The sequence below is a fragment of the Megascapheus bottae genome, chromosome 7 (assembly GCF_031878675.1).
Source record: "Megascapheus bottae isolate mThoBot1 chromosome 7, mThoBot2.hap1, whole genome shotgun sequence".
Lineage (NCBI taxonomy): Eukaryota > Metazoa > Chordata > Mammalia > Rodentia > Geomyidae > Megascapheus > Megascapheus bottae.
The window spans coordinates 57719587-57732920 of record NC_143515.1 but is presented as its reverse complement, the minus strand read 5'-3'; positions in this window follow the sequence as shown (position 1 = coordinate 57732920).

Genomic DNA, 13334 nt, shown 5'->3' with positions numbered 1-13334 from the left:
CAGTAGTTCTATTCCCAAGTCTGCTGGCATCAACCATTTTTGATACATGTATTTCCAAATGTCTAGGATTTGGCTGAAGAGTTTGTGTCTGCATTGAATATGGTTGCCTCCTGTGTCTTTTGGGAGAATTATCACCCACACCCAACTGTTCATCAGTTTTCCTTCTATCTCATATTCCTTGAGACTAGTTCTTATATGTAAAATATTATCTTTTGTTCATTATCATCTATAGGAGATCATTGAATCTAGTATTTGCAAGTCTGCACTGAGGGAGAAACAATGAGAGAATTAGCTTGGCAAGAAGGTAGGAAGAAAGTTGATTGCTGTGGTTTGGATATATTAGAAGATTGGTCCCCAGAGAAGCAATGTTATGGAACTTTAAAAGGATGGGGCCTACTGAGAGATCCTAAGAAAGAAATTGTGGGATCTAGCCCCTCTGGCTTCCTCTTTGGAGATGAGATTGCTTCCTCATCTGCCATTAGGCCCACATTAGAAGTAGGGTTACACTGTTGGGACGTCAAACCCCCAACTTCCATGAGATAAACAAACATTTTTTCCTTCCTTCTTTTCCTTCTTTCTTACCTTTTCTTTTTTCTTTCTCGTTTTTCTTTTATTTTGGTTGTGGGGCTTGAACTCTGGGCCTGGACACTGTCCCTGAGCTCTTTAGCTCAAGACTATCACTCTACCATTTGAGCCACAGTGCCACTGGTGCTTTTCTGATGATAAACTGGAGATAAGAGTTCCATAGACTTTCATGCCTGGCCGAGCTGGCTTTCTCAGATCTCAGCCTCCTAAGTATCTTAGCATTACAGGTATGAGCTACTAGTACCCAGCAATAAACCTCTTTTCTTATAAAATTAGCCTGTCTCAGGTTTTGTTATAACAATGGAAGCTAACCTATACACATAGTACAGAAAGATGTCAGTGAGTCAAAAGTAGTTCTTGGGGTGATGAACAGATTAGGCTGAAATGATAGGCAGTAACGTCTATCTGGGTGCACTTAAATCATGCAAAACAATTTGAATATTTTTTTGCAAACAAAAGGGAAGTATTGATGGGTTTTTAGTACAGGGAGTGAATTATCTTATTTGTGGCTTAGAAAGATCCTCGTACTTGCAGTGTGGAAAATGAATTAGAGGCAGATGGCATGACTAGAGATGTGATAGGAAAACAGATAGGACATCATTGTAGTTTTCTGGGTGAAAGGAGTAAAGTATGGAGTATCAATATACAGGGATAGGAAGGAATCTGTCTGCAGTCAACATGTCTGCCTCTCATGTCTCTTAGGAGAATTATCATCCACATCCAACAACCTTTCTATTTCATACATCATATTCTCTGAGAGAAGGTCCATATGTGAAATAACATCTCTCATTATGTTTCCAATATTTGCATCAAAGTAATGTCTCAGTGCTTTCTATAAAATCAAAGCCAAGATTCCCTCTGCCCCTTTATCACAGGGTTCCTGAGATACTTAGAGCACTGAAGCTGGGTACCAGTGGCTCACACCTGTAATCCTAGCTACTCAGGAGGCCCAGATCTGAGGATCATGGTTTAAAGCCAGCCCAGTACAAAAGTCTGTGACTCTTATCTCCAATTAAGCCCAGATAAAGCCAGAAGTAAAGCTGTGGCTCTGGTGGTAAAATGCTAGCCTTGAGCAAAAGGAACTTAGGGTCATTGTCCAGGCTCAGAGTTCAAGCCCCAAGACCAGAAAAAAAAAAAAAAAGCACTGAATCTAGTCTTTTTTTTTTTTTTTTTTTTTTGGTGGGTCAGGGGGCTTGCACTCAGCCTGTGTGCTGTCCCTGAGCTCTTCAGCTCAAGGCTACTGCCCTATCCTTGATCCAAGCCCCACTTCCCATTTTCTAGAGGTTAATTGGAAATAAGAATCTCAGATCCTTTTGTGCCCTGGCTGGCTTTGAAGCTTGATCCTCAGATTTCAACCTCCTGAGTAGATAGGATTACAGGCGTGAGCCACCTCGCCTATCTTGAATCTAGTCTTTTGCTAGTTATTGATGTCTTTATAGAACAAAGAACATTGAAGCAGAGTGATAAAGACAATTAGAGAATTAACAAGGCAGTTAAGAGCCCCTACCAAGCTACTCATAGATCTAGAAATAATCCACTAATTCAGTTTAGACTTGGACTGGAGTTTTCTTGATGAAAACAGACAAAAAGTAGACATAAATGCTCAAGCCTGCTGGGCATACCATGGCAGGCAGTTTTCATGATTGCATATCCCCACTTACTGAGCAAGATGGATGAGAAGGTAACCCATTTCTCATTGTGACCCAAATTCTTGCTTCAGAAAACCAATCCATTTTCTTAGTTCCAGCTCAAAGCAGAGCCCATCTGATTAAGACATGTTTCTTGGTATTAAAGCCAGAACTTCCAGCCTAGAATTGAATCCCTTGATTTCTTCAAGATACTTTTTGTGTTAAATTAAGACTCATCTGGTAGCATGAATATTCCCAGTTGCACATTTGGTATCATCAAAATAGTTTTAATGTGTTGCAATGGAATAATTATTCATGATAGAAGGGATAAAAGGAAGGAAGCTTGTGAAAATTTCTCTACTTTGTATTGTATTTATAAATGAGTAAATTCCTATATGAAATTTGTAACTAAGCATGTAAGCATAAGCATGGAGCTGTGTACAATCTATGTTTATGTACAATCTATGTCTGTCAATGCCTAGAAATGGTTTTCTGAACTTGTAATGCCAAAAGAATAATTACATTCCTGAGGCAATATATTTAGCTTTCATGAATCCTCTCACCTAAGGAGAATATTTTCTTGAGTAGCTAAGATTACAGCTATGAGCTACTAGCACCTGTCTGTCTGTCTTTACTTTTTTTTTTTTTGCCAGTCCTGGGCAAGAATATTTTCTTATTATTACACATAAATCCAAAGCAGCACATGTGCAAATCTGAAAACATTCTAATTTCTGCTACATGTGTGAGCCTCTTAATTAATCTCTCTGGGCCCATTCTCTTCCTCTCGTAATAATACCATACCTGACCAATGAACATACATCAAAATGACAATAAAAAATTGATGTTCCGGGGAAGCTAAATAAAGAATAAATCCAAGTTCACATGTAAGTTCACATTTGAATTTGAATTGGTGAGAGAATCTTCTAGGAGGGACTCTTGCAAGGATAGTAACAGATTATGATGCACAGTGCATTTGGGTCACACAAGGACAGAAGCTGAAGTAGTGACCTTTGTGTGAAGTCTTAAGTGTTTAGAGCAAAGGTGAGCAAAAGTTTGGGTTTTCTTTTCTTTTCCTTTTTTTTGTAGGAGGGGATGGTGATGGTGGTATATTTTTGGCTTGATCTTAGGGCTTATGTGTTGTTCCTTAGCATTTTCCGCTCAAGGCTAGTACTCTACCACTTGCGTCACACCTCCACTCAAACTTATTTTTTTTTAACATAAAGGCAGTTGAAGTATAGTGAGACCCTGAGATCAGTGCCCAGCATCCTCAAAAAAGACAGCAAAATATTACACCAAGGAAAAATAATGTCATTTTTGTCCATGACAAGAATATGTGTGCCTCAGCAGGATGATTTTTTTTTTTAAGGCATGAATGTTCATTGTTTTTCCAGGCAAGTGTCTTCCAGATTTGTTATGTGGAATTTAAGGAATGAATATTGACCACCTAAACTAAGAAGAGAGATAGAGAAAGGAATAATTAAGCCAGAGAAAGAAACTAAGTTAACCCAATGTTGGGACAAAAGCATAAGGGGGAAAAGAAACAAAAGTCATAAGCTGGATACCAGAGAAAGGTCTGTGAGTTTATGTTAGGAACTAGAGAGGATAAAATGGACTTCAAGTATGGCTCTGTGCCATAAATGAGCTTTTATTTGATGCTTTCTGGGAATTGCAAGTAAAGATTTAATTATCTATTCTCAATTACATATGTATCTTTATATATGACCCTGAACAGACTTTGAAGTAGATAGGACTCTATTTTTGTTTCATGTATTAGAGTTTGGAACTCAGAGCCTTATCTTTATATGGCATGTTTGCTTGGTTGGTACTCTACCACTTACGTTAGGCCTCCATCTTGATTTTTTTTTTTTGCTGGATATTATGGAGCCTCATGGACATTTTTGCTCAGGCTGGCTTTAAATTGCCATCCTCTGGATCTCAGCTTCCTAAGTAGCTGATATCACAGGCTTGAACTACCAGTGCTCAGAGGATTACAGAATTTATTAGAAGAGTGCAAGTGAGAACCCTTTGGTTTTCTTCCTTTCTTTTCTTTTTCTTTTTCCTTTTTATTTTATTTTTTTTTCCATTCTGGGGCGTGAACTCAGGGCCTAAGCACTGTTCTTGGACATGTTTTCCTCAAGTCTAGTGCTCTGCCACTTGAGCCACAGTGCCACTTCTGGCTTTTTCTGTGTATGTAGTACCGAGGAATCAAATCCAGGGCTTCAGGCATGTGAGGCAAGCATTCTACCACTAGGCCACACTCCCAGCTCTCCTCTCTTTCTTTCTTTCTTTCTTTCTTTCTTTCTTTCTTTCTTTCTTTCTTTCTTTCTTTCTTTCCTTCTTTCTTTCTCTCCCCCTCTCTCTTTTGGTGATCCTCTTCCCCTTTCCCCACTGCCAGTGATGCCAGTGACTGCCATTTTCTCTTCTTACCTATGTAAGATCTTTTTAGTTAATTGTTGAATCTGGCTTGCAAGGGTTTCACTGAGAATTTTTGTGTTTATACCTACATGACAGAATGATTTCTATTGTTGTGTATCCTTTTTCTAGTTTTGGAATGAATGTAATACTAGCTTTGGAGAATAAATTTGTTTGGTGTGTGTGTTTGTGTGTGTGTGTGTGTGTGTGTGTGTGTGTGTGTGTGTGTGTGTGTGTGTGCCAGTCCTGGGGATTGAACTCAGGGCCTGAGCACTGTCCCTGAACTTATGTTGCTCAAGGCTGGCACTCTACCACTTGAACCATAGCACCACTTCCATTTTTTTTCTGTTTAGGTGATATTGAGGAATTGAACCCGGGCAAACTACCACTAAGCCACATTTCCAATTTGTTTTTAAGTACTGAAAATTGAACTCAGGGCCTTGCACAGTTAATCTACCTCTTAAGACATGCCCCCCCCCCTTTTTGCCAGTCCCAAGGCTTACACACAGGACCTGAGTGCAAACCCTGAGCTTGTTAGCTTTTCCACCACTTGAGCTACAGCTCCATTTCTGGCTTTTGCTGGTTAATTGGCGATAAGAGTCTTATAGACTTCCCTGACTGGGCTAGCTTTGAACTGCGATCCTCAGATCTCAGCCTCCTGAATAGCTGGGATTATAAGCATGAACCACCAGCACCTGGTTGTATTTTGTTTCTGAGCATATTTCTAACTTCATTCTGGCTGTGCTTGCACTATGATTCAACTGGTTCTTGTGATCCAATTTGCCTTAACCTCAGAAGTAGATAGGATTTACAAGTGTTTATTGTACCTGTAAGCATGACTCTTGGAACGTGTGTGTGTGTGTGTGTGTGTGTGTGTGTGTGTGTGTGTGTACTAAATTTCTATCATCCTGAGAATGATAAGTCAATTGTTGTATGATTATAAAATAAGATACTGGCTGGATACCAGTGGTTTATGCTTATGTTCTAGGGCATGTACGAATCAGGATACAACAGAAACAGTTGCACACTCATGTTTATTCTAGCACTGTTCACAATAGCCAAAGTGTACAAGCAGTCTAGCTGATGAATGGATAAAGAAAATGTGGCATATATACACAACAGAGTATTTCCCAGCTATAAAGAAGGAAATGACATCATTGGCAGGAATATAGAGGCAACTGGAGATAATCATGTAAAGTGAAGTAAGGTCAAAGGAGGGCAAAGGACACATGTTTTCTCTCATGTGAGGCATCTCCCTAAAAGAGGTTTATATACATACATACATCTGCAGAATGTAGTTACAACTGGAACTATTTGGGAGTGGCAAGTGGAATTGGGGAGATTAAGAGAACAATAGAACGTGAATAGTATTGAAATGCATCATGTGTATGGATAAAGATGGTATAAGAAAACTCACTGAAAGCTATTGAATAATACAGAGGTTAAGGGAGATAGGGAAAGTGCAGTAGAGAGGGTTGGTTAATCTAGCTGAAGTATAGTATACATACATGTGTGAAAAGCATAGTGAAATAGTGTACTATTATATAACTAGTATACACTAAGAAATGAAGGACAGGGATATATAACAGGTTTTGTTAGGGAGCAGATACCAGAAGGTTGGGGGGGTGAATGGATACTGAAGGAGGATGCAGGTATGAAAACTGAACAATGAAACCCATTGAAATTACGAAGAAAGGGAAGAAGAGTAAGAAACAGTGTTCAGTGATGGGGTAAATTTGACTAAGGAACATTGTCTGCATGTATGGAAGTATCACATTAATATATATGCTCAAATATGCTCATAAAGTTTTTTAAAAGTTGGTTGTATTAGTAACTATGAAGTATTTAATGTAAAGGTATAGATGGGTCCTATACTCTGAAATTCTAGGGTTTTATTTAGGCTTTTTTCCTTTGTGCAGAATTTTCTTTTCCTTTCTTTCCCCCTCTCTTTCCATGTTAAATTCCATTCATTCTTTGGTAACTAGCTCAAGTCTCACTACTTCCTGGGAATTTTCCCCATGACTTTGTCAATCTACACTGTGTTCTTCCTTTTCGAAACTGCTGTATGTCCATCAAGTACAGTAGAGTTGTGTGACCAGACATTTTTCATGATGCTCTTTAAATATATTAGTACATGTTTTTGGCTTTGTTTTCCCTTCTGTTATAATGGTCTTAGATACAGGAACACATTTTTAACTTCTTTAAGTCTTCCTCAGTGCTCAGCAGAGCCTAGCCAAATACTTAGTAGTGTTACTGATGTGTTACTCAACAATTATAACTTCCTGTGGGGGGAAGGAAATGGGGATAAAACCATGAGAAGGGGTATCAATGTGTGAGAAGTAATGCACCTTCTATCTGGCAACTATAACTGTGACCCCTCTATATATTAAAATAAAATTAGAAAAAGCAATTATAATTTTTCCTGCAAAATCCTTATATAGAAAGTTGAAGACATTAGTTTGAGCTATTTGCACTTTTATTTTGCCAAGGAAAGAAGGTCAATGAACTGTGAAATGACCAAAACTGTAGGAGCAGAAGGAAAAAAATGGTGGATTTATGTATTGTATATTCTGGATAATCAGCTCTTAGATGATTAAGTGCAAAAGATGCCTTATGGGGAAAAGCAGATTTTAAAAAATCATTTTATAGGCTGGAGGTATAGCTCAGGGGTAGAGCACCTGCCTAAGCAAGTGTGACACCCTGGGTTCAATCCCATTACCACAAAAGGATTCATTTTGATGACTATGGAAAGACTTTATTCATCATTACCAGTTTTTTTTCCTTTTTTAATTTTTCTTTGTTCACAGACTGAACACAGGGCTTTGTGCATACTAGGCTGGAGCTCAATACCCAGTATTTAGATGAGTATTCCTATAAATTATTTTAGAACAACAAAATGCTCTTCTGATATTTCCAAATAATAACTACAAACACACCTTGGTATTTGTTGTGGCTTCTCTTTTGTAGTTTTTAGACTAGACATGGAAATGTGTAATCCAAAGAAATTCGGAAAAAGAAATTTGTTCCACCTATGGAAATCAAGAGAGGTTCTAGGAAAAAATTACTTTTAGTTCCATTTCCTTTTAGTTCATCATATAAAAATTGCCTGATACTTAGGACAACTACTTAAGATTAAGGTTTATCTACAACCTCAGAGTTCAAGATCATATCACCAGGAACACAGGAATAGTAGGAAGTCTTGACTATGTCCTTGGAATTGAAGGTTGGGTATTAAAGAAAATTAATTGCAGAATCAGAACACATTTTTAGCAAGAATTTTGATACTACATTTTGACACTAAATTATCACCATTTAGCCCTGGAGATATTCTCAGTGACCCCTTGTAAATTTTATTAGACTAAACTTGCTTTCTGTAACATCCAGAATATAATTCCTAAATTAAAAATGACATCTGGGGCCAGGAATGTGGCCTAGTGCTAGCTTGCTTGACTAGCATGCACAAAGACCTGGGTTTGATTCCTTGGTACCACATACATAGAAAAAAGCCAGAAGTGGTACTCAGGCTCAAGTAGTAGAGCTCTAGCCTTGAGAAAGTCCAAGACAGTGCTCCAGGCACTGAGCTCAAGCCCAGGACTGGCCAAAAAATGACATCTGTATTTACATTTGCAGTTTTAACTTTGCAGTGTATTTGGGGATGATAAATCTGAAAATTGTTACTTCTCTCTGTTGGTATTTGTGTCCTGGCAAACAAAACAAAAGGTACCAAAAAAAATCCTGTCATGTGATGAGAAGTTGTATATTTCTTCATCTTTACCTCTTTTGCAGGTGTTAATGTTGAAGCAAAGCTCTAAGAAAAGTGACCTGTGACCTGAGGGTTTTGTTGTTGTTTGGGGCTTTTTTTTTCTTTTTTTTTTTGTACTAGAGACTGAACTTAGGGCCTCATGTTAGACAAGTGTTTTACCATTTGAGACACATACAGAGATGGACCCCCTCCCCCCCACACACAGATGACCCCTATCACCACCACTGGCATCACCACTGCCCAGTAGATTTGCTTTTAGTTTACTTTTCAGATGGGGTCTTGCAGTTTGCCCATGTTGGCCTTAAACTCTGATCTTCCTCTGTCTGTCTCTTAATAGCTGCAATTACAAATATGTGCCACCACATCTGAACTATGGCCCGAGTATTCCTAAAGTCATAATGAGTCTTGTCATCTATTTCTGCAGGGTTTTTTTTGAGCCTTGTCATTTATTTCTGCAGTCCTTTTCTTTTCTCAAATTAATCATGAAAATGATAAGTAATATATATATATATTATAAATACATTGGGTTCTCAAAGTTCCTACATTGTGTTCACTAAACTTAGCATTAACTTCCCACAGAAATAGAATAATTAATTATGGTTAGGCTCCCAGGGCAAGGCTATCAAAAATAGTATAATATTAGTAGGTGTGGCAGGATAAGTAGATTGAGAGATTGTAACCTGTTGTCTATTGGCTCAGCATGGAAAAACAAGAAGTTTTTTCTCTTCTTCCCTCTGGAGGGAGCGTTAATATCTGGGGATTTTTCTGCCTTCTGACAGAAGACTCACCTATCTAGAATGGTGAGGAAATACAAGGTAAGTGCCATGCCCTGATGTCAGGAAAATTTGGATCTTTTTAGCTCAGAAGGAGGAGAGAAGCAAACTGAAGGCAATTTCTACTATGAAGATCTATGCAAACCACTGAACAGACCAGAATAGTGTAAACTTCTAACAGGAGCATTTTCAAGGACTTTGATTCAGGCATAGATAAAATAGGAATTCATATTAGGCTGTAATAATTCAAAAATGCATGTCGTAAAGTCCAAAATTGCTCTGAAGAAAATAGTGAAAAAATAGGCTAGTATAATACATAAATCGTAAAAGAGAGAACTATAACAATAAATTGAACTCTTAAGCCAGGGGAAAGTGAGAAAGAAAAATAAAAAGCAATAAGTGGGGGGATAGAGAAATAGAAAGATAGCAGCTGAAAAGCCAAACATATCATTAATTTTATTAAATAAAAATGGCATAATAATCTAATTCTAAAAAGTTGTCATACTGGCCTAGAAGTATATGTGATGTCTACAAAAATATACAAGACTCGTAATATTGATATATTATGAGAGCAACTCAGTTGTAGAAGGTTGTGCGTACAGTCCCTGACTAGCATAAGGAAAGTCCTGGGTTCAAACACAACACAGAGATAAAAGAATCAAAAAAGATGTGTATGTATGCAAACACTAACTCTCCAAAAACTGTATAGTTATGCAATAACATATAGTTATACAATAACGTACAAAGTAGACTTTTAAGAATAGCATTATTAGAAACAAAGTGAATTGTTTCACAATAATAAAAATATCCAATTGTCATAATCTTAGTTCCATAGACAATTATATCTCAATAAAGACAACCAAAAAATAAATAGGGGATGGCAAACTTAACCCTGTGATTTTATAAATGAGAATATTTAAATAACAGTAAACACATGAAAAAGTCTAGGTCAAAAGAAAAAGGGAGTAATACTGTACCCCAGCATTATCTTTAAAATAGGAAATATTTCTGGGGGCATGGATCAGCAATAGAGCTGCCAAACACAAAGAATTCAAAGGTCCTTAACACTGACCAAAAAAAAATTGAAGTAAAAAGTATTGAAAATACCATACATTGCCAAGGTCACAAAACAACTCTCTGGTGGTAGAGAGGATGGAAGGGCTTCCTCACTGTGGAAGACAGATCTAGGAAAGCTGAGCACAGGCATGACCTATAACTCAATTATTCAAATTCTACTTGTAGAAGCTGAAATTTGGGAATAACTCAATGGGTCCATCCGTAATACAATGGATAAAGATATAAATCTGTATACATATGATGGAAGGAGTTTGTAAGCATGAATCGATCAAAGAAACCATACACAAAGAGGTACATTTGTTTAAGGATTTAAAATGGGGAACATTTTTCTACCTGGTGAATATAATGTAACCCTTCTATTAATTACAATACAAATATTTTAATTTAATGATGGCAATAGATGCCAAGATGGGGGTTACCTGACAAAATGCCATACTTGGGCAGAAGCTTAGGGGATGTGCAAAGCATCAGTGTTTCCCCTGAGCTTCACATGGAGAAAATCCGTTGAGATTCTACCCTGTGACTTGTGCCACTTTGCCTTGTCACTTGCAACTAAATTTTTATTTAAAAAGTTGTAATCACATCAGTTCCTTTACCATAGTTCACAACACGGAGAAACCATTTATAGCCTAGTAAATTTTATTTATCTGAATTTGCCTGATCTACTAATATATCATAAATGGAAACCCAAACATACAAAACAGAAAATTACTTCCAGCATAAAAGCACCTTTCACTTTATAATGCAACATATCAAATGCATGAAAGGAACGAGGCTAACACTATAGCAGATCCATTTTTCAATTCTGTAAAACTGTCCTAAGGAAAGAAATAATTCAACAAAAGCACACCACCTGCTGTGAATATGTTCATTTGAAACATGTCTACTAGCAAAACACTGGAATCAGTCTAAATATCCAACCACTGGATCAAGATTTAAGAAATTATGATATACCAATTCAAGGTAATAGCATTCATTAACATGATGGATAGAAGACTTATTGAAACTCTGAATATTTTTGCAGATATAGTGCAAAGTAGAAAAACCTAAATGTAAGAGGATATGAAAACAATGATTCTAACTGCAAAAATGCACAACAGGTAGTTTGAACAAATGAAAAAAAACCTGTTGTAGCAGAATGATTAATTTATGAATTGGAGGGTGGGGAGATAGAGGATGCTGAGTAAATCCTTATATCCCCACAAACATTCTTATAACTCTTTGGATCAGTTAATGTGCTTCATTGTTACAGCACAATGAAAGTGTTTATGAAGCCATATAAGAATGGCTTACAGAAATTACTAAATTACTGAATGAAAATACGCTTATTAAAGAAAATGTACAAAATTCAGGAAAGCATAAAAGGCATTTAGCCAAAAGTGGTGGTATATGCCTATAATCCCAGCTACTCAGCAGGTACAGATAGGAGGATTGAGGTTTGAGACTGGTCTAGGCAAAAGCTGGTCTGGGCAAACATGAGACTCTCTCTGAGAAACAAATTTAAAGAATAATGAGGATAGGATAGCTGTCTGGATGTACAATTATTAGTGCACATGGCTTAAGCATTATAGGCCTTCAATTGCCAAATATTTTTTTTTCTGATCTGTGTAGTTTATTGGATGTCCATTTCACCATGCCCCTGGCTAGGTCCAGGTATCATGAATAATAACTCTACCAATTTCTAAGTTAAAAAAATAGAACCCAGACTGTACTGCTTAATAAGAGTTCCTCTTACTATTGAAATTAAATGCCTGCCCTCCCATGTTTTGCAGTCACTACAAATAGCATATAACATGTCATGAGTCATTCATAGAAATAGTCATCATCATTTAATACTAAGTGTAAGAATGAAGGAAGGAAGTGTCCTTGCTACCAAAATGCTCAGTCAATTGACCAAGACAGACATAGCCACAGTCCATGCTAATCTGCTGAAACCAGAATCAGGTAAGTTCAAATAGTTCTCTCTTGCTCCATCATCCAGCAGATGATGCCTTTGAAGGACATTTCTCTGTCCCTGGTTCCTCCTCTGGCCCTCTCTGTTTCCCAGCCATCAAGAGGTACTCCCAGCCATGATGTTTCAGCCTCACTACAGCCTTAAAAGCAATGGAGCCAGTCAAGCATAGGCTAATGCTTCTGAACCCATGAACCCGAACTCAATCTTTCTCCTTTTCTAATGGAGCTAATCCCAGCCAGGTGGATACAGTAGCAACAGTTCAGGAAAGGGACAAGAATGGCCTGCTCCAGTAGAGTGGTGGGAAAGACTTGGAGAAATGATTTAGATTTCTAGAGCTTAGATCTCTAGAAAAATTCTATGAAACAAAGGGTTGGCAGGTGGACACTGATATACAGTCTTTGCTGCTGAAAAAAAGTTGAGATGGGTGTGTTCATGTGAGGGATTGGTGGGCTGTGATAAAAGGCATCTTTCAAGCTACCTGACTCCTTTAGCAGAAGCACCTCACTCCCCGAGCTGCTAGGAGTATGCCAGCGTTCACTCTCAACTGTCGCCCTTGATTAGAGCTGGGGTTAAAAGTCCTTGTCCACTAATGTGAGGTAACTTGGAATGGTCATTCCTGCTGTGACTGGTCATTTCACTGAGACCGAACCTCAGCTCAATATCTTTCTTTGCCCTGTATTACCTACTTCCCTGTTTTTCCCCCTGTATCTTCCCTTCTCCTTCCGCTCTCTCCCTCCCTCCCTCCCTCCCTCTCTCTCTCCCTCTCTCTCTTTCTCTCCCTCTCTCCTCTCCCTCTCTCCCTCTCTTTCTCTCCCTCTCTCCCTCTTTCCCTCTCCCTCTCCCCCTCCCTCCCTCCCTCCCTCCCTCCCTCCCTCCCTCCCTCCCTCCCTCCCTCCCTCCCTCCCTCCCTCCCTCTCTCTCTCTCTCTCTCTCTCTCTCTCTCTCTCTCTCTCTCTCTCTCTCTCTCTCTCTCTCTCTCTCTCTCTCTCTCCTCCTCTCCCTCTCTCCCTCTCTCCCTGTCCTTCTCCAGTAAGACTTAGCATACACCAGTATCTGTATCAGAATACTTCCCAGCCACCCAGACTTGAGCCACCTTTTGGGGAAGACCACACCTAAAGGAGTAGAATGTGTGCCCCTGTGGC